Source organism: Anser anser (assembly GCF_964211835.1).
Source record: "Anser anser genome assembly, chromosome: 9".
Classification (NCBI taxonomy): domain Eukaryota; kingdom Metazoa; phylum Chordata; class Aves; order Anseriformes; family Anatidae; genus Anser; species Anser anser.
Genome location: NC_139729.1, coordinates 4,978,868 through 5,006,117, shown reverse-complemented (window position 1 = coordinate 5,006,117; position 27,250 = coordinate 4,978,868). Strand labels below are relative to the sequence as shown.

The 27,250-nt window shown below is 35.9% G+C and overlaps 1 protein-coding gene and 1 long non-coding RNA gene across 3 annotated transcripts in view; both read right to left on the bottom strand.

Annotated features, from left to right (window-relative positions):
* DNER (delta/notch like EGF repeat containing) overlaps window positions 1–27,250 on the bottom strand; it is a 121,390-nt gene that overhangs the window by 89,727 nt on the left and 4,413 nt on the right. The gene's annotated exons all lie outside the window — the stretch shown is intronic.
* On the bottom strand, window positions 16,079–22,416 carry LOC310903876. Of its 2 annotated transcripts, none has more exons than XR_014587889.1 (3): window positions 21,154–22,416; window positions 19,220–19,297; window positions 16,079–18,653 (listed from the first exon to the last, which is right to left on the bottom strand). It is a non-coding gene; the product is annotated as an uncharacterized lncRNA (long non-coding RNA). The 2 variants fall into 2 exon arrangements; XR_014587890.1 differs by having other exon boundaries at window positions 16,079–16,825.

Sequence of the window (27,250 nt, the reverse complement as noted above, 5' to 3'; positions counted from 1 at the left end):
ATTCCAGGACCACACAGGGGAGTAGAAAAAAGACAGAAAGACAGACAGAAAACAAAACAAACAAACAAAAAAAGGAAAATATCATTAATGGTCTTAGTCTCATAGTATTTTCCTTTTGATTTTTATGACAACCAGACACATACTAACTCTTCGTGGTCTTGGTCCTTAACATAAGTGGGTCAAGCGTACATAAAAAGTTACTTCTATTCTTATGGCCTCCTCTGACAAATCACTGACTTTCTGTGACAACAACAGCAAAAAAAAGGACAAATGAAACATTAAATTCCCATTGAAATCAGATAAACCATTGTGCTCATTACTGCTTTCAGCAAGATTGAATTCGGCTCACTGTCTGCTTTCACCATACCAAACGGATCAAAGGGATGGACCACGGGAAAGCCTAACACAAGTAGTCAGACAGTTTCAAATCAATGTCAACAACTCCATAAATAATCAGCCAGAACAAATCTATTTAAAACACAGATATATACAAAATCTAATAATTATACTCAGAGCTGTCATTTCTCTAACTTCCATTTAATTATTTTGATTAAAAAAAAAAAAATAGCCTACCATGACCGGTGCCTAAGACAGTTTGACTGGAATTGAGTGACTATGTATAGCCAGGTTATTACTAGTCCAGTTCTGGCCAGCCACACTGGCCCTATTAGATTGAGACAGTAAATAGAAGCCTGCAAGTCATAGAAATTTTTATGGGATCTTTGTCTTTCTAGGCTTGTATGTCAGTATTGAATTTGGAAAAAGTGAGAGACTGAAAGGTAAGAAAAAAGCAGGTGGCTCTTGCTCAAGCTTTGCTACACAGCTTTGCCAATGTATTTCCAGCTTGATTTGTCACACTTCTGTTATTTTTCTATTAACGTTTAATGGAACAGACTGCATATTTCATAAAGACTTTCAAGAATAATTTCTTGCACACAAAAATGCCAAGTAAGGACAAAATAATTAGTAATTTCATTTTAATTAGTGATTTAAAACAAGATTTGAATGTTGATAAGCCATAGAATACTTCTCCAGAAAACCTAAAAAAGAAAAACAAAAACAAAAAAAACCACCTTTAGATTGGCTGATTTATGAATTCCTCACACTGGGATTTGTTTAAAAATAATACTGAAATATTTACATACCTCCTCACTGCACAGAAAAATATCACAATGCAAACTGTTTATTTTAGCCACGTGGGGAAATTGGTCAGTATTATTTATGTCAGAAATAAAACTAAAAATTTTGGGGGGTATCTTAACTGCATAACTAACCACAGAAACCTTCTCCTTCACAAAACCAGTTGAATTACAGCAAGTCGTGTTGTAAGCATATGTAATGTTCCTTGGTGTGTCATCGAGCACTGTGGAAAACAAAGCCATACTCCACTATAAGCGTGGAAGAAAATCGGCCAGGTAAGTGTCTAGAGAGTAGATGGCAGGTATTTGGGGCCAATTGAAGCACAGCACTATCCCATCCTAAATTTCTTTAGGATTCCTTCCTCTTCAGGTCTACACAGATAAAAGTTAGAGGAAAAAAAAAAAAAGTAAAGCAAAACAGTTTTTGACAAACCACCTGGTAAAATGCCTAAAATAATTATTGTTTCCTTTAGAATAACTTTCCATATGTTGGTAACTAACCGTATTTTCTTGTCCCATAATACAATTAGTTTGGAACTGAAAATGCATGCAGGAGCGCAGAAATCAGAATTACACTCACAATTAGGAAATACCCTACTGTAACTGTACTTGTTCTTTTATTCAACATAGGAAATTCTGCTTGAAAATTTATTACTGTTCTTCATCATCAACTCTTAATAGATTTCAAACTGCAATGACCTTGCAAAACAAAGTACTAGCTGTTATACCAGGGTTGGTTTTGTTCCCCCCCCCCCCGCCCATCCCCTCTTTTTTTTTTTTATCAAGTCCACCATATTGCTAAATCGGTTCCACCTATTTAGCTTTCTCTGATTTTAGAAATATTACCAAAACAGAATTATCTTTTTATTTCCATCCCAGTAGACACATCCTGTATCTTCATCAGTCTTCCTACAGCCAAGCTACATTACCACACATCAGCAAATCCAGTGCACTGAGCACTTTTTTTTTTTCCTCTAATCTTGTAACTCCCTGTTCTGCTTATTATTAAGATAATAACAAAAAAAGCCCAAAGCCCCATTCAACCTTGAACACCTCCAGGGATGGGGCATCCACAGCTTGTCTGGGCAGCCTGGGCCTCACCACCCTCAGAGTAAAGAATTTCTTCCTTATATTTAATCTAAATCTACCCTCTTTTGGTTTAAAGCCACTACCCCTTGTCAAGTGAAATACCAGTATCAAGCGATCATCCTTGATTTTTTTCTTACAATCAATATTTACCACAAACCAAAAGCCAGGCACATAGGGTATGCATGGCCATCACTAAAGTGCAAATTTCTATGATTTAAGTTGTAGGTCCCATCCTGTAAATGCTCTCATACACAGATAGTGAAAATCTGGTTCACTGTTCTAGAAATGTGGTTTTATCTTTACACAAGAGGGGGGAAAAAAGTGGTGAATCATGTAAATCTCAGTTATGCTCTTTCTACACTTCCAGGATCAAGAGTAGTTGAGACATAACTTGGAGATGAGATGTCTCCATTTTACAGCCATCCTTTTACTGTACCTGCTCCATTCTTTGTTCCAACATCTTTCTTGCTGTACTACATTCAAGCTGCGTTTTCACCTTGATCAAATGGGAGAATATTACATTTCACTATAGTGCTTGTTTAAGTAAGTAGGAATTTACTCCACTCACAATCTTTTAATATCAACAGAATACATCAGAGTGTGTTTTGGTAATTAGGGGACATGTCACTCTCAAGCAAAGGCTTCTGTAACTCAAGAACGAGTTCAGAAATCTTTAGTTGTACAATGAGCTGCAGCTGGAGCTGTTCGAAATAGAGATTTCATACACTGCAGGATATTCTCGGCTGCTAAGTATTACATTTCTAAGTTAACTAGAAGATGCTTAAAATTAGAGGCAGGAGGAAAGAACCTTTCCAATATGCAATCTCCTGCATAGTGTTTATCTCTGAAAAAATAAATATGTATATATGCACTAGAATTCATTTTCACCAAGATTATACAAAAAAATGCACACATGGTTAGCCTACACCGCTTAATGGACTGATATTCTTCCGATGAAAATACGCAAATTTATGAACCTCACAAATTATGTTATATCCAGAAATGGAAGGGCATAGACTATGTCTTAAATTGAAATTGAGGCTTTGCTATCTCTGTAATAGAGGTTTTACCCAATTAGATTGTTATTAAAAGATACATTTTTCACATTTTCTTTCCAACTGCTTCCTCTTATCTGATTTCCATTCTCGGATCCTCAAGGTGACCTATAGAAAATGATAACATCTCATTGTCAGAATTCTACAGCACCCAGAACTAGCTGAAGTGGATGAACTGAAACCACAGCTGTGACAGTGACCTGTATTTTCAAAGCCAAGCAAGAATCCATTCCTTCAGAATAAGACAGAAACAGGTTATTCCAAAAACCACAGCTTTGAAAACAAGGCTTGGTAAAAATGTGAAGTTCTACTACAGAGAAATAAGGAGGATTTAGGGAAAAAAAATCCCAGACTGACACTTTTATCATCCTAATCTGTTCTATCCATACAAATATGGGCAACTCACTCAGAGTTCAGGCAGTCATTCAGGATCACCATTCTTTATGGACTTCATGTGTTTACAACAACAACAGAAAGGAATTTCTCCTGTGGGGGGGTGGGGGGGCGGGAGGCTGAAAAACAGAAAACAATTTCTCTTTACATTGATTGTGCATACAGGAGGGGTTGCTCCGTACTGAACTAGGTGTTTGCTATTGCTTAGGAGAAAATATAATTGGCTTAGATGGTCCAAGGGTTGGCCACACAAACATGAACATATACTGTCTTTTGCCATATAAAAACCTTAATGATTAAGTGTAATCGCGGAACAGCAATGGAACTCACAGAATTCCATAAAGGATATACACAGGCATCATCCAAAAAAATAGTTAATCATAAGGGTTTACAACACAGTGGCCCAACACAGGCTAGCAGAACAAAAAAACACAATACAAAATATTTTCAGCCTGAGAGTACAAAAATTTCAGCAAGACTAAAATGGGAGAGTTACTTTTATCTCATTAACTGACTGTAAAGTGAGAGGTCAAATGTTCAGTCATCCTGCCTCATTCTCTTGAGATCTAGAGCCCCCTTGGGACCTGTGTTGTGCAAAAGCTGTTTTCCTGGATGTATCTAACATGCTGATCTTCAAGTGTTTGGTGCCTACGTTTTCCCTACATCCTGACTGCACTTCAATAAGAGTTCTGTAATACACCCCAAAGAAAATTTTCCTCTGGGTGTAATTCAGTGAAGAAAATTTAGAAACACCTGATGCAACCTCTCCAAGCTTCTGAGTTCTAAGCATACCTGAGATAAAGAGAAAAGGACCACGACATGTCTTCCTATTATTACTACCTTTTTTTTTTCCAGTTTAGTTCTACTTCCTTTTTCAGAATGCTTAGCTTTAATTCCTAATTTCTCTCCAAATTGACAACTGTAGCCTGAGCTTTTTACTTTTGCGTCATAGAGCGTTCCTCTGACAGCTGCAGGGTAAAGGAACCAGTGGTCCCTACCCACACTTCGTGGTACTTTTGTGCTAAGATGGGTGCAGTAACACAACTTTACCACAGAAGCTGATATTACAGTTTTAAGAGGTTTGTTTGTTCTCTTTGAAACTACAAAAGTTAATTCTAAAAGTCCACATACTACCAGTACTGGCAAGTTGAACGGGCCTCCAGGTCTTTGAAGAGCTGTAGCTGTGACCAGTTTGTGAGAATTTCTCAGTCTTCCTAGTGGTACTTCAAGCGGCTACACACACAAAATCTGTCTTACTCAGGCATCAATACGAACTGACTACACCTGACACCAAAACCTCCAGCTATGCAAGCATTTCCATCCAGGAGCCATCACAAACTCATTCATGTCAAAACTGTTGGGGTTATCAGTAAGTAAAAAAGTGAAATAGCGGGGGTTTTGTTAGCTAACACTGACTTATGTAGAATTGTTCAAATTTTCTTTAATCTGTACTAAAGGATTACATCTCCGGTTTAAATATACTCATTTCATATCTTTGTTTTTGTTTTGTTTTTTAAATCATGTAACTAATACAATAACTGGAGTTAAAAGAAAAAATAAAGGATACGTTGACATGTTCACTGTTTTGGAACAAAACAGTAGTGACAGTAAGAACCTAAAAACATCAAAATTCAGTCAGAACAGGCACATGACGTATTTTGCTTCATAGCCTTAGATCATAAGACAAATGTCATCTACCTATGCACTGCCACAGAACATTTAAAACAAAGCTTTTGTGCCTCACAAAATATATATAAAATTAGATTAATTTTATCTATATTTTCCCACTTAAATGCTTTTTTACATGTAAAATATTAGTGAGCTAGCCCACAAAAATGTTTCAGTCTGAATTGTACATTGTACTGAAGCAAAGGATTCATAACACTCTATAGTTTTATGGGGTTTTTTTAGAAAATAAAATCCTAGAATTGTTCTAGATACAGTTACTACTTGTAACTGAGAGGTATCACTTGGTCCAGAAAATAACCTTTCAGAAATTACATTTTAATAAAATGATATAATTGAGCCAGCAGTGTGCGCTGGCAGTCAGGAGGGCCAACCGTATCCTGGGGTGCACCAAGCACGGCATTGCTAGTTGGTCGAGGGAAGTGATTGTCCCGCTCTACTCTGCGCTGGTGCGGCCTCACCTTGAGTACTGTGTGCAGTTCTGGGCACCACAGTACAAAAAGGATGTAAAACTGCTGGAGAGTGTCCAGAGGAGGGCGACGAAGATGGTGAAGGGCCTAGAGGGGAAGACATATGAGGAGCGGCTGAGGTCACTGGGCCTGTTCAGCCTGGAGAAGTGGAGGCTGAGGGGGGACCTCATCGCAGTCTACAATTTCCTCACGAAGGGGAGTGGAGAGGCAGGTGACCTATTCTCCGTAACCACCAGTGATAGGACCCGTGGGAACGGTGTTAAGCTGAGGCATGGGAAGTTTAGGCTGGACATCAGGAAGAGGTTCTTCACTGAGAGGGTGGTGGCACACTGGAACAGGCTCCCCAGTGAAGTAGCCACTGCACCAAGCCTGTCTGAATTTAAGAAGAGGTTGGACTGTGCACTTAGTCACACGGTCTAAACTTCTGAGTAGACCTGTGCGGGGCCAGGAGTTGGACTTGATGATCCTTATGGGTCCCGTCCAACTCAGGATATTCTATGATTCTATGATAATCTTTATTCTCTGCAACCAAGAAGTGATTCTTCCGTAATACGACTCTCGAAAGTGTAAAGCCCTTCAGAAAATTTGGACTAAAGTGACCACATACTTCTAGAGTAAGGAAAAAAGGCTTAAACAAGAGGGCAGTCTTCCTCCATCTCACACTGAATTTCCTAGTTGCTGTAAAAGTCTTCGGTAAACCATGTTAGAACCCACTTGGTCAGAAGCAGTTAACATAGTCCAGATACATTTTTTTGTTCCTTATGTTTGCTGCAATCACAACCAAAATACCCTTCATAACTCTAGAAAGAGTTCAAAAGTAAAAATAAAATAATAAAATAATAAAATAAAATGCATGCGGAAAGAATTTTTCCTTGTTCCTCAGATTATCAGCCAAAACCAGATGTTCAAAAAGTAAAAAATTTGCAGTATTAAAAAAAAAATCAACACCCTAAATACTCAACTTTATGTATGCATCTCATCAAAAGTTCTAGGACAAAATGCTGCCTTGCATTTTATTCTTGTCTTTGTCAAAAAGTTCCTGTGTTGCAGTAGGCAAATAATTTTTTTCATAGGACATTACTGTGTGTCTCATTTTCTATAACATATCCACACACTTACAAATATAATTATAAGACACCAGATGTATATAGTTTCACAACAGATATAATCTATACATAAATGTAGTTAATGCTGTAACCCTCCTGCCTCTTTATATGCATTTCTCAGAAATACAACACAAAAAAAAAAGATACCAATGTATTTATACACCAATGCCTCCAAATTAATCTGCAGACATAAAAGTGTACTACTTAAGTTTAATGCAGAAAGAACATTTTCAGGACTGGAATCCCCTCCTTTCCCCTTTGGATATTCGTTCTGCTTGTTTGTTTTAAAAATTACCTGTTTAGCAAAAAATGTCAGAGCCTTAATTCAGGAAAACATGCACATGCCTTCTTGGGTATGTGATCCAATTCCACTGAGTTCAGCAGCAAATATATTTCAGACTACTCTTCCTAAATCATATTCCAACAGAAGACTTCTCAAGTGTATTTTTGTGTTTTCAGGGTATGAACTGCTGATTTCCATGTTGCTTCATAATATTACATTGAGGATGACACTTAGGTATTATAAACAGGAACTACTTATCATAAATATGCATATTTATCCTAAGAAATCAACACTCCTAAAATTTAGTGAACAATACTGCAGTTTGCGTGCAGTTCATTAGGTTCCCATGCAGAAACCTGAAGATGCAACAGCTCAAGATTAACAATAGTGACTACAAGTGATTCTTTTGGGGTTCCTCATCTTTTAACTGACAGTGGGAAATGGATATAAGATGACAGAAAGGGCGGATGCTGTAAGTTCAGATCACTGCTCCCAACTATGCATTGTTTTCCAGAAGAGCTCCCTTACTGACAGCATGCAGATTGATTCCTACTGCACAAGTCATATTCCTCTAGTCGTATTTGTATTTGAAAAAGAATTTTATTTTCTCTACCATATTTCAGTGATTTTAATAATTTTCTCTCCCATTTTCTTGTGTTAATGGCACATTTTGAAGATCTCATCTCAACTCTTTTTCAGTAATGGAACAAAAATCATAAGTAATTTTTATTGAACTATGTCTTGCTTCCAAAGCAGAAAAACTACGTTACACATTAGAAGAGTAGTGTGCTAGGAGTGCTGCACTTTCCAGAAAGGACATACATTTGCTCAAGAGCAGTGGCTAAAACAAAGATGTTGTCATGATCCAAAAACAGGAAATATTTTCACCAAAGGTTTATGAGAGTAAAAAACATGAGATAAAAGCAATAAGAAAAAAATCTCACAAGCCACAGCTGTACCTATTAAAAACAGATTATTTTCAGTAACTTATACAAGCTTAAGCTGTTTAAAGAATTTCCCTAAAATATTTCTGAAAAGTTTAAGTATTTACCAAATTAATAGTATTATTTTTTACCTCTGAAACAATTAGATGGGTCCTGATTATATTGTTGTTGTTTCTTTTTAAAGCTTACCTTGACACAATAGAAATGTCTGTCTTGTCATATTCCAAGGCTGTGTAATTTGTTTTTGTACTTTTGTGTCCCCATAGACTTTACATAGCTATGAATTGCCATAACTAACCAAAACAGTCACGCCCCTACGCTTTGTAAATGTAAGGAAGAAAAAGACTGTTGATGTTTTTAAATATGTTAGATATTTTAACCGAAGCAAGATTTTAAGATGCTTCCAAAAAGAGTCTTTTGAGGATATGTACTCAAGGAAGCAACGAAGTGAATAACGAAATGAGAGAAGTTATCCATTTACAGGGACAGGTACTTAGCAAGAAAAAACACGGACAGCAACAATAAAAATCTTTACTGTAGACTTTATTTTTATTTAAAGATTTGTAAAGTGCAAAAATTTTCAAAGAACAGCAAAATTAAAAGTACCAAACAACAAAAAGTAAAACTAAAACTAAGCATTTTGTGAAACTCAAGAGCAATGTTTACTAAAAAAAAAAAAAAAAGCACACTCTACAACACTTATAGGAAGTCTTTTTCCCTATATGTTGTCTCCAATATTTTAATTAAAAGATTGTGTTCGGTGCAGGTTGTATTTTGGCAACCAGTTCAGGGCTCTGTCACTGTAATGTCAGTTCACATGGTACTATCTGAGTTGGGTAAGTATTCTGAATAAGAAATTGGACTCTAACTGAAGCCCAGGATGCCATGACTCTGGGGACACACAGTAACCTGTAAATGCTTTCTTCACTGGGTATCAACAGTCTTTTCCCTTCCCAAACTGGAACGGACCTTCACAACATAAACTCAAAGTACAAAGAGAGATTCCAAGGTAGGATTCCATGTAGTTAGACAAATACACTGTAGATAAACTTGTGGAACATCTGGGAAGAAATTTAATTTTTTAATAACTAACCCTAACCCTACAGTTTTAAAAACTAACTCAGTTATTAACGCAACTTATTTAACATACTGCTCTGTGCGTGTAAGCATGGACCTGAAACCTCTCCAACACAGAAAACAAGTAGAAAATAGTGCTGACTGACAGTGGAAAACCTCTTTCACCCCATGTTTTCTTAACACACACTCCCACATTTACCCTTGCACTTTAGTGATAAACTGCAAGTCAGACTGTTAGCCTTTGGAAGAGTGCAAAGTAAGCAAGTAGTTTGGGACCCTGCAACCTTTGGTACTTTTTTAGGAAAAATTCTAGAGTCTGTAAAAATTTATTGTCTGAATTAAGACGTGTGATAAATCTGGCAACCAGGTCTTGTTTTACTTCAGTGAAGTGGTAAAAATGCAGATAAAGCACCTGCAAAGTGCTACTGCGTCCGGCTGGGTTAGCACATGTCAGACAGAAAGGAATAAAGGTAAGCTTCTATTAGTATTTTAGCAACACCAGAAATAGCAACTTCAACTCTGAGAACTCAGAAAGAATACATGAACCAGAAAACAGCATTTAAACAGAAAGCATGAGTCACTGGCAGGCACAGCCTTGCAGAATGCGTGCACTTACCACAGAATCTGGTTGATGGCCACACGCAGAAATCATGCCACGTTAACTGAAATTGGTTTGGTTGAACTGATACTCCTTGTGTAAGGACTCTTCTATGATAGGACACACCGTAAACTGTGTCTGTAAAGCTGTGCTATTGTCATCATACGAGAATTGTATATAATCCTAGTAAAGACAACTTTCACCTTCAAAGTCCTCTGCTTTTATTGTTAGGCATATTCAAGGCAGTGGGCACACAGATCAAGAAGGTTATTAGACTGGAGTCAGGCAGCTTTCCTAGTACCTTCAGCAGATAGCCCAAAATATTTTGTTTTCATGTCACATTAACCAAGCTTTCAACTGTATGTTGAAAGCTGTATGCTTCAGCTGTATGTTGTATGTTTTTCTACACTGTAATGATAAACCAGTCATGGAGCAAACACTGATAGATCTCCATGTCAAGCCATCCATTTTCATTTGCGACAAACTGGAATATTTCTCGCACAGGAATCATTCGTTCCATCTTTGTTTGTACAAGTACTGCAGGATCCTCATTCATGGCTTATTTTCTAGATGCTATAATGACACACATAAATTACTACAGCAGGAGAGTACCAGAAGGTGGTCTTGGTTGATATCAGTGCTCCAAATTCAGGTTCTTATTTGGGAGGTTTTTGCAGTAAGCTTAAAGTGACCCAAATTTGACAGCCATGCAAACTCCATCTCTCCAGAAGATAATCAGCTTGAACACCTCTCAACATAAGCATAAGCACTTTAGAGAATATTTTATACATTCTGCTTAAAATTATGTGCCCAAGAAGGATGTACTTTCTTTTGCTGACTACTGTTATCTAGAAAGGAGTCTACATCCAAGAGCAGCAGATAAATAACTCAAAAGTTTTATCTGAGGTGGCTTCGGAAAAATTACACTTCACTTTTCAGCTATCGTGCATGAGACTATCTACCATAAGAGCCTAGATGCAAGAGCGTAGTACCTCATATTGTCCTTAAAGTCTGCTAAAAATTTAACTAGCTGGAATCCAAAACATGTGACCCTAAATTGAAAAGCTGTTAAATAAAACATGTAGGAACAGACTTGAAGCTTTCATTTAGAATTCTATTGTGGCCATTCTATATTTGGAACTTAAATGCATCAGGAATTACCTCAGATAGCCTATGAAAAACCTGCAGAGAAAAAAAGTTACATTTTGAAACCAGAATCGCACAGCCTACATGAAGTGGAAAAGTAACAAAGCAGTTAAAGCATACTTTTTACAGCTAATAGTTTACCTGACTAAAATTATTTCTCTATTTGCATTAAATAGTGTTCAACCCTTAAATTGTTGTCCAGAATGAACAGCTAGCTGATGGAAAGCGAAAGAGATAGAGACGAATACTAATGCATGCTGCAGAGGGGGAAAAAAAGAAAAAAGTCCACAAGTTTTGCTGTCACATTTAGTTCTTTCTATAGAGAGACCTTTATTTCAGCGTTTGCTGCTCTTCAACTATACGTGATAACAACCACAATTCTAGCCAACTTTACCCAAGGTTGGTTAATATTACTCTGAGAGTTTGCTTTTCCATTTTTAGACCGTTCTGTTAATTAGTTGATCCTGATATATGAACCAATACGTCTGGGAGAAATCAAATCCTGATAGTCTGATAGAAGAGGTAACCGAAGACACACTTTTCCTAATAGACTCTGCATGCTCTGTGAGCATGAGCAAGACTACATTGTATTTAACAGCCTTCGGTTGTGCGCTTACCAGCTTCAGAAATTTCTCTTTAACTTTTCCCCTACGGGAGGAACTTAGTTTTTCAGAAAACATGCTATGTTACAAGACACTACTATATTATTTTTTAAAAAATATTAAAATATGTATACAACTTCTGAAACAAAAATGAAAATAGATTTATTATGATAACATAAAATAAGATTATGTACTCTTATCCAAACATTTAATATTATTAGTCTTCACAATGTTTATTAGATTAATATTCTAAATTAAGTTTTCACCAACCCAATAATAGTGCATTATTTGGAGGCTTTTTGTACAGGGTTTACCCATTAAACACAAGATGTCTTTTCAGTGTCAAGTGTCTGAGTTGAAATCAGGACACTAAGTAATGTTCCTGATCCCCTCCACCCCCACCCCCCCCCCAAAAAAAAAGAGGTTACATAAGTTGTTTTAGCAGTTGTAGAACTACATACAAAAAGAGATAACAGCAATATCAATTCACTGGCTGAAGGTGTTTTAGTTTCTTGTTGGAATAGTATGACTTAGAGAAGAAAAATATGTGAGAAATATCTTCATATACTCATTTTACCCCTTCTAGTAAACAAAGCAACTTAGAAGGTTGTCTTTTTAAATCCTTTATTAAAACTAGCATCCCATCAGTTTCTCCTATAAATAAAAAGACCCAAAAAAAGATTGAAAAAAATGATTCAAATGTTTTATATAATTTATTATGAATTCTCCCCAAATTTAAACCAATATGATGGTCAAATAAAGGAATAAAAGGAATAAAAAGGGAATATGAATTTTCCTGTTTGCATTATGTCAATAAAATTATTTCTGTTTACACTACAGCACAACCTTTTTCTGTTCAACAGCTCTTACAACAAGCAAAATAAATGCACTCTCTTTTTTACAAGTATGAGAAAAAAAATGTATGCCATTGAAATTATCCAGAATTCAATGTGAAACAATACTCCCTGGTACTAAAGTATTATGTAAGGAGAAAAAAAAAAACATCTAACAGGCAGTATTTTAGTCATACAAAGTTTCTTTTCAATAATGAGCTCTCAAGCACATTAACGATAAAAACTAGAGAGAAATTCTTTTTCTTTTCTTTAGCTACAAATAATTAAGGGTAACTATTTACATTTTAGTAAACAGAGTATGTTCTAGTGGTCACTGATACATTTGGATTCAATTTCTGCATAATGCCAGACCTCCCCATGTCTATTCATGTTACTACGTATAATTGTGAATTCATCATCTATTGAATGTTATGTGTAGGGCCATTTACTTTTTTAATTAAACCAAGAAGTGTTAAAATTGTTCCAGAAAACGTTTCCCAGTTTACACGGACACCTTCATAAACTTTCCATTTTTCCATTTTTTCCATTATTTAGAAATATGATGTTAAAATCAGACCTAATGTGAACTGGCAAGATCTCAAATCACATGTAAATAAATACCTTCTTGAAAAGTTATTGAAAATACTTGTTGTGATTTCATTAAGTACCGTGCTTGTCAAACTTGTCATGCTATTAAAGAACATTAAAATTTAATGCTGTGCCTAACTATTCAAACACAGAAAGCAAAGAGATGAATGAAAGAATACCACATTGTTACTAGAAGCCTGAAGCAATCGATAACAGTGATAGTCAGCCAGAACTGCAATAAAACTGGGAGGCTTACTACCTCAAATAATGGTAAAGTATGCAGTTAAAAAACAAACAAACAAAAAACACCATAGAGTGAAATAATTCTGGGGCAGGAAGAGCACTAAGATTTATTTTTACAGTCAACAGAAAATTCATCATTAATACTGACCAAGGAATGTTTCTTAGCATTTTTTTCTACTTATCATGGAATGAGATTAAGTATTATTAATGACAATAAGCAAATCCAGAAATAAATTGAGACTAATTAGGAGATACCACCAAATGCCACCACTGATATGGAACAAGTGAAATCTTAAAAACCACGTAATGTAGAAGATGCCAAAAGTGACATTATTCCATGACACCACACTGGCTCAAAAGAAGAGACAGCTAAAATTCACTTTGTTACTTCTGCTTATAGTTTCCAGATATTATAAACTATGTCTTCCCACCCTCACCCTTGATTTCTCATTTTCTACATTACTTATTAATTGTTAATATTACTTATTACTCATCAAGACTAACTTCCTTGCTTGAACTGTCTATCCTATCCCTTTAGCATGGGGATAAGGCATGCCTTATCCATAGTCGAGGAGTAGAGTTCAAAAAAGTGACAGCCCAGCACTCCAGTCAAAAGACCAAAAAGTACGTATCTGTCAGATAAGCAAACAACAACGGGCCACAGAATAAGTGTTAGAAGATAGGCAAGATACAAATGATTTTAATTTTTTAAAAAGATAATGTAGAGCACAGTTACGTATATACTTTTAGTGGAGGTAAAAAGTAAGTAATAATTTGCCAATGAGGCAAACGTTGAAATCCTTATTAGACATCAAGATAGAAAAGCACATTTCAGAACTCAAAAAATATTAACAGTATGTTTTGAATCAAAAAGACCAGGTTTTCAGCAGTTCCAAAAAGAAAAAAGAAATAAAAGAAAGGAAAAAAAAACAATTTCAAGAACTGCATGTTTCATGACAAAAGCAACCCTGAGTTTGTACTTATGGCCAGGATAAAACTCCAAAGATTTCATACTTTTAAAAGTGTCTAAGAAATAAGCTGTTTTTTTTTTGTTTTTTTTTTTTTTTTTTTGTTTGTTTGTTTGTTTTTTTACAACATTAATGAACCAATTCACTGACATAGCTGCATCTGGACAATCCTAGGCACACACAAGGAATGTGCAAGCTTGGGAAGTCATTTTACTGGTAAAGAACACAATAGTCTGGCGTGGTTGATGGTATTCTGAGATTAATACTATTATCCGAAATTGTGCAATCCAGCAAAATATCTCACACTCGTAGTGGGACCACAGAAGTCAGACTACAACAATGAAGCTGGACAGCTGAAGTAGCATTCTAGCCCAAAGCAGACTCTCGTGTCCATTTGCCAAAACTATTTGTTTCATTTCATTTCATAAATGTAAGCTGAATAAAAATCATTTCTCTCCTTGCACACAGCAATAACAGAATGCCCTATAGTTACTGTTTTTACAATCCCAGGTTAAAGAAATTCGACAAAAAACAAAAATAGTTTCCTCCTACTTACAGACAAGTTAGAAAACTTCTGGCTCCAAATTTCTTTGTTTCATAGACCTTTTCCATTTTATTTTAACCTAAAAGGTCACATGATATTTCCTTTACTAATTGAGCCCATCCCCCCAAAAAGTGCAAATAATGTGGTAAGGCTATTTCAGGAGACTGGAAATAGAGGGTGCAGACAGCATTGCAATATGACAAGAAGGCATCTAGTGATGACGGTGCACCCTGGACTGAAATATTTTGATGCCTGCTGCATTGTCATGACGAACAAGGTACCCTCACCCCAAAGACCTCCCGTTCCCTGGGGAGGGTGGAGGACTTCATCCCGTGGCAACGAGCAGCCTTGGCCAGGCTGAAGGACAAAGAGAGCAGGATAGGGCAGCCCGATGGACACCAGCACGCTCAAAGCTGCAGCATCATGAGCACTCCCACTGCCAGAAATCTCTCATGGGAAGCATTCATTTTCCAACCATTATCGGTGGGATTTTTGTCACAGATCATCTTTGCTGATAGGTGACAGACTCAAGCATGGAAATTAATTTGCTGTTGAATCAATGTGTCTGCTGGTAAGCAAGCTGCTAACAGCTTTATTTCAGAGAGCTCAGGCAGGACTGGTCCTCCTGCCATATCCTTCTCATCAAGGACCACAGCCTAACTAAATTTTGTAATAAAGGTGGGTCTACAAAAAGACTCAAAATACATAATTAGTTTTTAGCAGCCATCTTATGCAACATCAAAAGATCTATGCACGGTGTGGAAATCCCTCCTTGTAAAGAATTGTTCCACATTATTAGGTCTTTCCATTACAGGTTCCCTATTATTAGATTTTACTGTTTTAGTTTCTCCCCAGGAACTTGTAACACAGCTGTACCAACTTTACACTCGTTTAAATGCTTTGCATGTGCTTTGGGTAATACTTGGACAATTTCAACAATTAAGACCCAGAAATGCTGATTCCTTTCCATTCTTTAAGAAGCCAAGGAAATCTAGTGATATAAAACAATGATTCTCAGCTAAGCTCATGCAATATAAAATCATGCAGTCTGTCTTCTGAAATAAAGAAAGCACTTAAAACTTAGTTTTCAACATTCATTTGCTCAAAGGGTTTAAAATTCACCTATTGAAAGGCAACACATTTATACTTGAGGACTACCAAAATGAAATTAATGTTTTCAATTATATTTTAAGACTACAAGGACAGTTAGCATACAGATGACAACATAATCAGAACTTTTAAAAGAAATTATCCCACAGGATGAATTACATCTGAGAAAGTTTATTTCATTCCTAAAAATAATAATAATAATAATAATAATAATAATAATAATAATAATAAAAAGTCAGCTAAGAATTCAGCCATTCATTTAAGCCAGTGCCAATAATTTGTCCAAAGACCATTGGTGTACAACAAGAATACACAATGTCCATTTTTTTAATGTTTTAATCTTTCTTTAGAGGAATCCAATTGTTTTTGACACTTTCTATTACCATGTGCATTTATTTCTAACAGCAAAAGAAAAAATTGTTTTTCAGAATTACATATACAGACAAAAGGAAAAGTTGATGGATAAAATAGTACATTTATTACAGGAATAAGATTTTGAATTCATAAGAAACAGAGTTTAATTATGGTTCAAGATAAACTGAACAATGAATTGAGTAAAATCTACCTTTTCCATAAACACTCTGTCTCTGATCTACAAACAGTGAAGCTGTTCAAGCAGTTGCACACCAAGACCAGCTTCTTTTCAGATGATAAGCATGTGAACTGTAAGATGGTTCTCCCAGAGAAGGCTCGTTCTGTGCAGCGTTTACAGAAGTCACTGGTGGTATAACATCCAGGGAGGGGAGAAGAAACAGACACAAATATGGATTCCTCAGAAACGATGAGTTTACTTCCAAAAGTTGGCAAAAGCCAACTCACAAGAAAGCCTTCTTGACTTTAACCGAGTCCAAAAAAAGGTGATTTGCTGACATTAAAATATTGGCTTTTGCAATTAGTAGGCAATCAGCTGGGAGAAAGCTGGAGGTGCATCAAACTCTATCGTGAGTCAACCTGGCAGCCAAGGAGCAATGAACAGAAAAAGATTTCTGCATCTGTAGGTTACTGTAATTAGTAAGGAGCACGCTATGAAATCTCCTAGGACATAGCATTAGAACTAGACCATATTCATACATACCAAGAAGAATTTCACGTGGGCAATTTTTTATGGCTCCATTCGATTTTTGCTTGCTGGCAGATTTTTCAGTGTGGAAATGAACCAGACCATGGAAGGGGAAAACACTGGAGCTGGCTCAGCAGGGTTAATTCTGGCATGATGTTGCATTACTAGTCAGCTGCAGTGCCTCGGCACCACACTCCAGGGACCAGAGTAATTGTGCATAGAGTTGGCAGGGAGTCAGGAGCTTTGTTAGCTCCTGATCAGCACTAGCCCTTCTAAATAAAGCTCAACTCTACATAGACAAATGTAGGTGACTCCACATGGCCCTCATCAGTACCCTGGGACTTTCTTCCATGTGGAGTATTCTATTTCCCGAATAACAAAGGTAATGGAAAGTAGTCTATGAGCAAAAGAAAGATTTTTGCCATAGCTGTTCCACTCCAGTTTCAGCAGTGCACTTATATACACTTCCTTTCCCCAAAAACACATACAAGTGAGGAGGTCAAGCAAATTAACCTGTAGAAGAAGGCAGGCCCTTTGCATTTTTACAGGTGCACAAATAAAACCTGCAATATCATCAAAAATAAAATGTGCATTTGGTGTGCTTGCTACTTACTATAGAGGGGAAATGCTTCGTTATAATGGGAAGAGTTTACTGAGCATTTCAGAAGTTTAGTCTACACAGGGGAACATTTCCAGTGACACAGAACAAATCCCCAGAAATTAAGACAAATTAGATGAACAATTTACTAGAATAGCATCCTGTGACAACGCAAAGTAGGAAAAGTAAAAATAAAAGAAGGATCAAATTAAGACCTTGCCATAACTAAAAACAGGACCAAAATCCAGTAGATTGCTAGATCACTTACTAAAAAACTTATAGAAAAATCTGAAATGGGCTATAATGAAAGTAAATTAGTATCAGACAGAAGAAAGAAGCTACAGTAATTATCAGATCTGCAGTGCACCTCCTTTACCTGTGAAGGGTCTCCGGATTTTGAGACTGTACAAGAAAGTTTGTACTCTTTGAAATTAAAATTACATAGACCATTTTGTGGTCTGAAGATCTCCTTTTCTTCATGATATTTGGAAGCGTGCAGAATGAAGCATGAACACATTTTTTCTCAACATTATAGAGATACAAAAACTTTTGGTGCTGAAAAATATTTTGAGAAACTTTCTAAGGCCAGATTAAAAGTCAAGCTTTACAATACCAAGTTTCCAAACCTTTGGATGAAAAAGCAAATGTTAACAGATCAGGAAGGAGTCCAGGAAGTACGTAATATGATGGGCGAACAACTGCCTAATAGGTTGTACTCAAAGGGTGATAGTAAATGGGGTTACATCAAGCTGGCAGCCAGCCACTAGTGGGGTTCCCCAGGGCTCCATTTTAGAGCCAGTTCTCTTCAGTGTTTTTCTAAAGATACTGGACACAGGAGTTGAATGCATACTAAGTAAGTTCATAGATGAAACTAAATTGGGAGCTGTTAAACCCCTCAAGAGATTTGCAGAGAAGAATGGTACAGAATGTACCCTGGAATAAAAATACAGAACTATATTTTAAAGAAACTTTTCTTGAAGAATCATCTCATTACATCTGGAATAAGAGCAGAAGCAATGCACTCCCACTTCCAAACTGATGCAGATGACTGTGCACTGCGCCCTTAGTATGCAACTTCTGCATGGTTATTGGCCAAAGTGGAAATAAGATCTTGATGCTGTCTGTTGAAGTGAAAATAAATAACTGCATTTCTTAAAACTAAACATGGTTAAGAAATTATGCAAACTTACGGAAATTCTATAAATTTGTCAAGTGCTTAGCAAATTTTACTAAATTCTTCAGATCTGCAATGCAGTAAAATATTTGTTTTAAGCCACTGTTGTAATTACTATTGCTGAACAATATCATTTTACCTATGAAACGTATATGACGCATATAATAAGAGTTAATGAAAACTAACTGGATCATTCTAGTTAGTTCGCTGGTATTCCCTATAAAAATGGAAATCATATTTGCTACAGAAAAAAAAAAAAAGAGAGAGAATGAACTATTATTACTGTTGGAGAGTCATCAGCAATGAAAAATAACTTTTTTTTCCCTCTCTAAACTAAGAACTAAGAGTAACTATTAAAATGATTATATGTTTTGCATCTAACATTGTCTTGAAAGACATTGCTTTACGCTCACACTGACAATCTGTAGACTCGACTAATTCTTCCTGTACCTAATCCTAAAAGGAAGTAACATGAGAATATCCAAATGGCCTACTGAATGAATAAACACTTACCTCATATCTTATGCTGTATGTTAATAAGTGGCATCATCTTAGTCACAAATCTATTCCTTGTATATTCAGATTCATACCCTAATGACAAAATTAATTCTTATTACTACTTTATTACTCTTATTTATATTCTTGTACAGTCCTATGGCAGATGTCTAAATATCTGTCTGACCCTATATTATAAACCCAGACTGTTTTAAGAGAAAGTAAAATTTAGAAAGCCATACAGACCACTATAAAAATAATTTGGATTGCTGAATCCACTTGAACAATGGTACATAACATATAATAGGAATACAGAAATTCGGTCTATTTATACCCACGAGTGTGAGTAAGATAAAGGAACCTGGAACACTATGCAGTATCATTAATGCATTTTTTTTTCAGACCTGGAATACAAGCAGGTGCTGAAGAAAAGGCCAACAGTCAAATTCTCTGAAATAAGGTATGTGAATTCACCTACATAGAAGATTCAAACCAACAATCATTTTTACTTATACCTAAAGAATTGTTGGTACTGAAATGAAAATCCCACAATGCCACTGCAATGCAATTCAAGCAAGAAAAGAAGCCATCAGGCTTTTTCAGCCCTAGGGGCCTTGTAAGAACCAGGCATTCAAGTGAAGTCATTCTTATCAAGGTAGAATGAAACCAGGAAAATGTATATAGAAATGATTTCAAGTATATTGCCCTTTAATAGACACTTCTATCTGTTTACTCATCTAACTAGTATTTCAAAATTGTTGCAAACACTGAGAAGGTCAAAGACAAGGGCAGCCTGGTGGTTTCGGAGCACTGCTGCACATGTGGACGCAATTCCCTTGAAAAACACAGAGAACATCAACTACTTCAAAATATTAGAGAAAAATACGCTGTGAAGTTCAGCAAGTGATACTCTAAAGTTTTATAATCATCTCCAAAATTAGATTAGATAATAGCAATGTGAATTTCTAAATGCACACAAGGAAATACTAGAGATTTTTTCCCACTAGACACCACCGCACCATGCTTCTTAAACTCAGTAGAAAGTTCTGACTGAACGCAGTGCTCAACAGAAAACACCATTTCATTGAATACAATGTCCTGTGCCAGCACATCTGATTTGAGGAAGCCAAACCACAGGCCTGAACCTGATGGAAGCTTTCTGGTGAAACCTCGCCTGTGCTCTGCTCAAAGACCTGGAAAAAACACCCTGAAGCTCTGAGCTGCAGCTCTGCTCTCCAAGTCCCAGAAAGAGTTTAAAAGCCAAAAGACACACAGGATAACTTGAAGCTTTCAAGACTTCCCAGCATCACAGAAGAGCCCTGCCCAGTGTCAAGAGGCTTAGAAGAACTATCAGCCAGCAGGTGCTTGCAGTAAAGGCCCCACCTTCAAGCAGGGTTTACTTTCATGTCCTAGGCAAGGAGCCTAGAATATCTGAAAATACAAAATAGAACTGGAAACTTAATTTGAAAAAGAAAACTATCCTCAGAACTAGAAACCTCAAGTTGGAAGCTGCCGCAGTAGTTTTCACAAAGTGAAAAGCATTTATATCATGCAGAAGGCAACTAAGATACTGTTCTTGAGTTTGCTGTACATCATTTACACAATAAGATTTACTAGCACAGGTGTCATTTCAGAGTGTCCTTCAATGAATTATCTCATACAAATGAGAAACAGTGCAACATATTAATGAGTAATTTAACCATAACAGAAAACCCTCTATATCCCTAAATTAAATATAGTGAGTTTTGGTCCATACACAGGTTTGCTCCTTGCTTCCAACAGCAGGACTTAATAATCACAGGCTTTACCCACAAGTGATAAATTACCCAGTTTTTGATCAGGGGGTTGTGAAAAGGCAGACCCACTATAACTATTAATTTATCACATTTATCTACGAAAAGAGTGAAAATTTGGTGTTGCAAGGGGTGATGTTTAACTGGGGAGGAAAGTACCTTGGAAACAAGTGGCAGAGCTGACCTTGCTCCAGCTTTCATTCACCTTAGAGAATTTCTTTGGTACGCTTCGCACAGAGAAAACAAAGCTCCAACGGTTACTGAAATAATTAGTTCTAAATTTTCTTGGTCTATAAAAGGAATAAATGTAATGACTATGAGTTTACTTCACCTTTTAGAGATGTCAAAATGAATCCTCAAGCAGCCCTTTAAAGAAAATGCTCCACGCTCATATTCTCTACCAGCCTGCACCCTCAGACAATTATCAAACATTTCTATAACCTTAACCCAGTACCTTTCCACTACTTTTAAGAGGTAATAACTAGCCAAATTTTAACATTAGAGTCCTATTACAGTTATGTAAATTAAGTTTTAATTTGTCCCTCCCTCAATTAAACATGTTAATTTCCCTGAGGACTCAACACCATTTCCTTTCATTGTCACATATGGCATCATCATGCAGCATGCTGTAGCCTTAAAAATGATCATCAAGTATTCGGTCTTACAGATCCTACCTGTATCAGCAATTTTCTTGCAACTCAACTTACTGAAATACAAAGGTATACTCAAATGAGAAAGTTTCTCAGATCCACATACAAGAAAGATATTTTGATGCTCCATAATAACAGAACTATGGAATTAAGTTTCTCAACTCAGGAGGTACTTAGCTCACAAATTTTGAGATATCTACAAGGCCAGTGTTACCCCCTTTAATTTATTATTGTTCATTTAAGCCTACCTGAAAAAATAGATTACAAAAGAAGTGCATGTATAGTAAGACTCTCACGAGTTATTAACAGACCGCTAAGTCTATATGAAATCTAAGCCATATATTTTGGTTTAGCATTATTGAGATTGATTTATAAGGTTATTTTTGATTAATTGTCTTTAATAATTTACCTAATTTCTTCAGCAGAAGAAACCATACATCATAACCATTACAAAAATTAAAACCTTTATAACAAAAATAAAAATCAAATTTGCACGAAGTTTTACACATTTGATGAATTTTAAGCACAAATCATTAGGGCTGAACAAGAAATATAGGAATTGCCATAGTTATTCAAGGTCATAGCTCCTGCCCTTAATGATAAAAGCCACTAGCAAATACTTGAAAGGGAGATCAGAGTAACATACCAGGTGTGGAAATCACCAAAAATTGTCCATATACTTCCTTTAGCCATGTTAGTCAGTGACTAGCTGATGCCCTGAAGAATTTCTGATTCCCATAGTTTGTTTTTTAAAGCATTGGCCTTGCCACAAAATTACCTTTTATTCAAATTCTTCTTGATTTTCTCTACGTGAAAGTGAATGAGGTGTTTCTCCCAGATTATTCAAATCCTTCCATATCTACTAATCACTTTTGCTGCCCTTCTGGCTGGGTCCTATCTATTTCTGCCCTCTTTATCCTGTAAGTGAAGTCACCTGAAGTTGATTTCAAGGGATTAAGTACTACTCGGCTTAGAAGAGAACATCACTCCTAAACAGCTTCTCTTCTCTTGGCATTATCTGCACATCTTTAAATTATTTGCATTTTGAGCACTAATGCTCACTAAGGATTATTATTAACATATAACCAAGAACATACGGGTCTTCCTCCCAGATAATCATAGTTTGTTTAGAATATGCACGGTTAGCTGAAATGATTCCTCCTCTTGTGCATTTGTTGACAAGCTTCAGCTTTATTACGTACAGTACAAAGGATCACATAAAGGCAACCTGGACTGAAAAATGAAGTTTGTTGTAAATAAAAGGAATTGTATCTGGTTACCCTTTTTAAAGCTCCTATTCATTGACATGCTCAAAAAAGCCTTCTCAAATTGATAACGTGGTTGCTGCTGTAACTAATACATCAAGTACAACAAAGTTCCCAAAATCATTAATATTCAGTGTCCTGAACTCAGTATAACAATCCTACTTTCACAGTCAAATTGAATCCTATTCTTACCTTATTCAAGAACACCTTGTTCATAGACACCTTTGCTACAAAAGTCTTTGAAATACTGGTCACTGATCTATTGCCCCTGCTACTAGAGGGAAAGAAAATTACAGAACTGAATTAATCAGTAGACTGCTAGCCTGAATACTTTGCCAGACAAAGTAATATAAATGGTCGATTTTTTTAATAAGGCTTTTTTTTTCCCCTTACAACTTAAATATATTCTGATAGGCCCCTGACACGTAATTCAGAATAAGTGTATTAAAACACTAAATTAAGTGTTTTTCACTGTACCTTCTTAAAGCTTTTGAACACATTCACAAACGAACCTTTTGAACATCCAAAATTATCTTACTTTTCAACTTAAATTTCTCCTCTACAAATTAAGAGGAGAAAAAAAAAACAAAAAAATTTGTTTTGCCCAGTATGACCCAGAGAGGCAGTGAGAAGTCCAAACACCAAGCCCTGATACTCCAATTCCTACCCGTGATATTTCACTTCAAACCTTTCCCTGGGAGGTTTACAGATGTTTTTTGGTTTTTTTTTTTTTTCAGGTTTATAGCAGAATGTAATGCAAAATAATACAGTATAATTATAACACTTCCTACAACCTGTGTAATTGTAAAACAAGCCAAGGCAAAGATGAAGAACACAGGGCAGTACTATGTATTGCTGAACTCTAACAGCTTATCTGCAGCCTACAAATCAGCTTTTGAATGCAAGTGCTTCTGCAAGAGAGATTACACTTTGCCAATAGAAAAAATTAATGAATTTTCCTATCAAGCAAACGTTTCTTAATTTTTATCTTTATGTAAATTTCCGCTGTTCAAAACTCTTGGAAAACTGCAACAATTGTATTGCTCTTTAAGATTTTTTTCCTAATGATCCAATTCAAATTTGTATTTTATATAGCTCATATTGATGAGTTACAAGTTTCTGACCAGAAAGCATTTATTTCAGCATTCACACTATTTCTGTATAAATTGACAAAAACATACTGAAACGAGAAGTTGAACAAAACTATTTTTTTGCTTAAAAAGTAGAGAGCTAATTTAAGACTTAATAAATGCTGCTCTACAATGTCAAATGCACATACTGGTCTGCTTTTCCCTTCAGATTTTGACCTAAATGCCAATAAGATATTTTTAATGAAGTTAACTCTACCCTTGCCAAATGCAGTGCTTTCAATTGACATGGATGTACTTTAAATATGAATGCTTTTGTTTTGGGATCACTGCTCCACAATCAGACATCTCTAGGTAGGTTATTGAGCTCTGTTCACCAATATCAATGAAAAATAATAACACGAGAAAAAAAAAGCAGGGAAGTGAAGGGGGTGGTTATTGAAGACTACTCTCAAGTGCAGTAGTCAAAAGAACAGGTTATCTTTCAGCATAAATAAAGAATGAGATTCAGCGTTATACAAAGCAGACCACATTAAGATTGAGCAGTAACCAACAGGAGTATTGTTATTAACTCAATTCACTCAGCTCAGAAAGGAAACTGCAATATCCAGTATTCATTATTGGGACAGGGAGAGAAGAATGGAATAAATCACTGTTAACAGGGAAAAAAAATACAACAAGAAAATTCAATTAAATTGAAAGACAGAAAATAAAACCTAATAAAATAATTTTTTCATGCAATTAATGTGTGGGATTCATTGGAACACAAAAGTACCACAGCCAAAAAAGTTACTAGGAATAAATGAGGGCCTTGATATTTAATAAGAACAGAGTGAGCTATGAGAGAAAGTGCCATGCCAATTAAGACTTTAATTTAACTCTTATTAGGGTTAAGCGGGCACTGTTTTCCACAGACTCACGCCTGCCTATTAAAATGGAATTTCTTGCATCATCTTCTAAGATTTCTGGTCTCCCAATGACATAATGAAGCTGAAATCCTGCCAAATGTCACCTCTGAAATTATTAATCTCAAACTAGTACTTCTTCTCAGGAAGGCAATATGTAGAAGATTCTACAAGACCCCTCAAAGAGAGGAGAACTACCTCCTGCAATACTGAATCATCAGACAGGTCCACTATTTTGAACAATGTTCTTGTTTGCTTGTTTCACTGTCCATATCCAATTTCTTCTCTTCCATTCTTATCTTGTATTCAAGATAAGGTATCTCCTGTTATTCTCCTAACACACTGTGAGTCTACTCCATTAAAGAACATTTCCAGAGCTACATATATACAAACAGCAACATCAATCTTAGTATTTCAAAACAAGGTAAAGCAATCGTAGTTTTTAACCAGATAGCATTGCAAAGCAGTTCTCTCAGAAAAAAAGCAAATAAGAAATGCAATGAAATGAAAATGAAATACAATGAAATATGATCTATGAAAAAGCTGAAGCATCGTAGTATGGCATATCTTCTACTATTATTCAATTACTAATAATTACTAATAATTAATATCTGATCCGTTTCTTTGCAACCTTTACTTACAAAAAAAATAAGTAAAACCAACACTTAAAACCTTTACTTATATGATGGAATTTTACAAAGCACAAATTATTTGGTTCTTAAATGACCTTACTAGCATTTATAAGGAACTATTTTGAACAGATTTAAAGTGAGTATTTCAACAGATTGAAATAGACATATAACTGAGAAAGTTTGGATTATTAAATCACTTCAGTTTTATTCTACAGAAATTTAGAATAATTTGTTTAGATCCCATGGCAAAAAATCACAGTACAATTCTTAACAACTGGTTCAGAAACTGTAGAATTACAGTTCTCTTACTCACAAATTTTCACATGATATGCTTCAAGGCAAAATGCTAATTTGAAAAGCTTAAGTTTCTGAATGGAAATATATTTTTACTAGTTATAGAAAACACGTTAAAATAGCTAAAATAAAGTGGGTAGAAACGTGAGTATACTAATTTGTGACTAAAGTGGCTGTAGACACAGTGATTGGAAATTAATATTAAAGATTTTTCAGATGTCTTATCTAATATTAATATTGCAGTGTTAAAACTCCTGTCTGCACCACACACAAGTCCATCCAGGTATAGTCTATACTTGATGTAAGTAATACGCACTTGTATAATAATATGGAAATCATTTAGTAGAATATCCAGGAAAGGGAAGACAGGACCAGGACAAGAGTAACAGACAAATGCAAAATCTAGGAAAAAAAAAAAAAAAAAAACATACACACATGTATATATGGGATCACAGAACAGAATCATGGAAGGATTTAGGTCGGGAGGGTCCAACCCCTCCTCACGCCAAGTCTGACGCTAAGCCACGGTACTCAGGGCCCTGACATCTTCAAGGATGAAGATCCCGCAACCATTCTGAGTAGCTGTTCCAGTGTTTGATCACCATCGTTGTGATGTTTTTCTTAAATTTCACCGAAACTTCCCCTACTGTAACGTGTCTCTGCCACCTCTCATCTTTTCACTGACTGCATGTCAGAGAAGTCTTGTTCCACCTTCTCTATGACCACCCATTAGGTAGCCGAAGATGACACTTAGCTTCATCTTCAAGGAGAGCAAACTGAGCTCTCAGAGCCTCTTCTCGTGCATCAATGCAAATATTTAAAGTTGGTAACTTTAAAGCATTGCAAGCATTAGCAGAGTTAGTCAGCAGGACATGACATGGTGCCTCAGAACTCAAGATAAACTACATTCAAATAAAACAACAAAACACCAGGGCATTGCTAACTATACAATTTCCTCTTGATAACTATACAATTTCATAAAAGAGAGAACAGAGTGGTCACATAGCAAAACACTTGCATCACAATAGCCACATAATCTAAGAATATGTCCTTGAATAATGAGTAGAGAACAAAAAAAAAAACAGCATTTTTATTATGCTAGAGAACTCATTGTGAAGGATTATTTAGAGACCTTTCAGTACAGATGTCAGCACTTAATAGGAAACAGGAACTTGTGAAGAATTAATCGGGATAATGACATGAAGGTGAATTAGCAGTTAGATTAAAGGATGTCCCTTTACTACTGCAACCTGAAATAACCTGGCCAATGAAAGTCCATACTAATACTCAGAAGCAGACCATTGAGTCAAGAAACGATAATCCTTCTCAGTTTGCTAGCCTTGGATTTCTACATTCAGCATTAAAGAGCACATTATCAGAAATATATTGAGAACAGAAATGAATTCAAAGAAAAAGTAACAA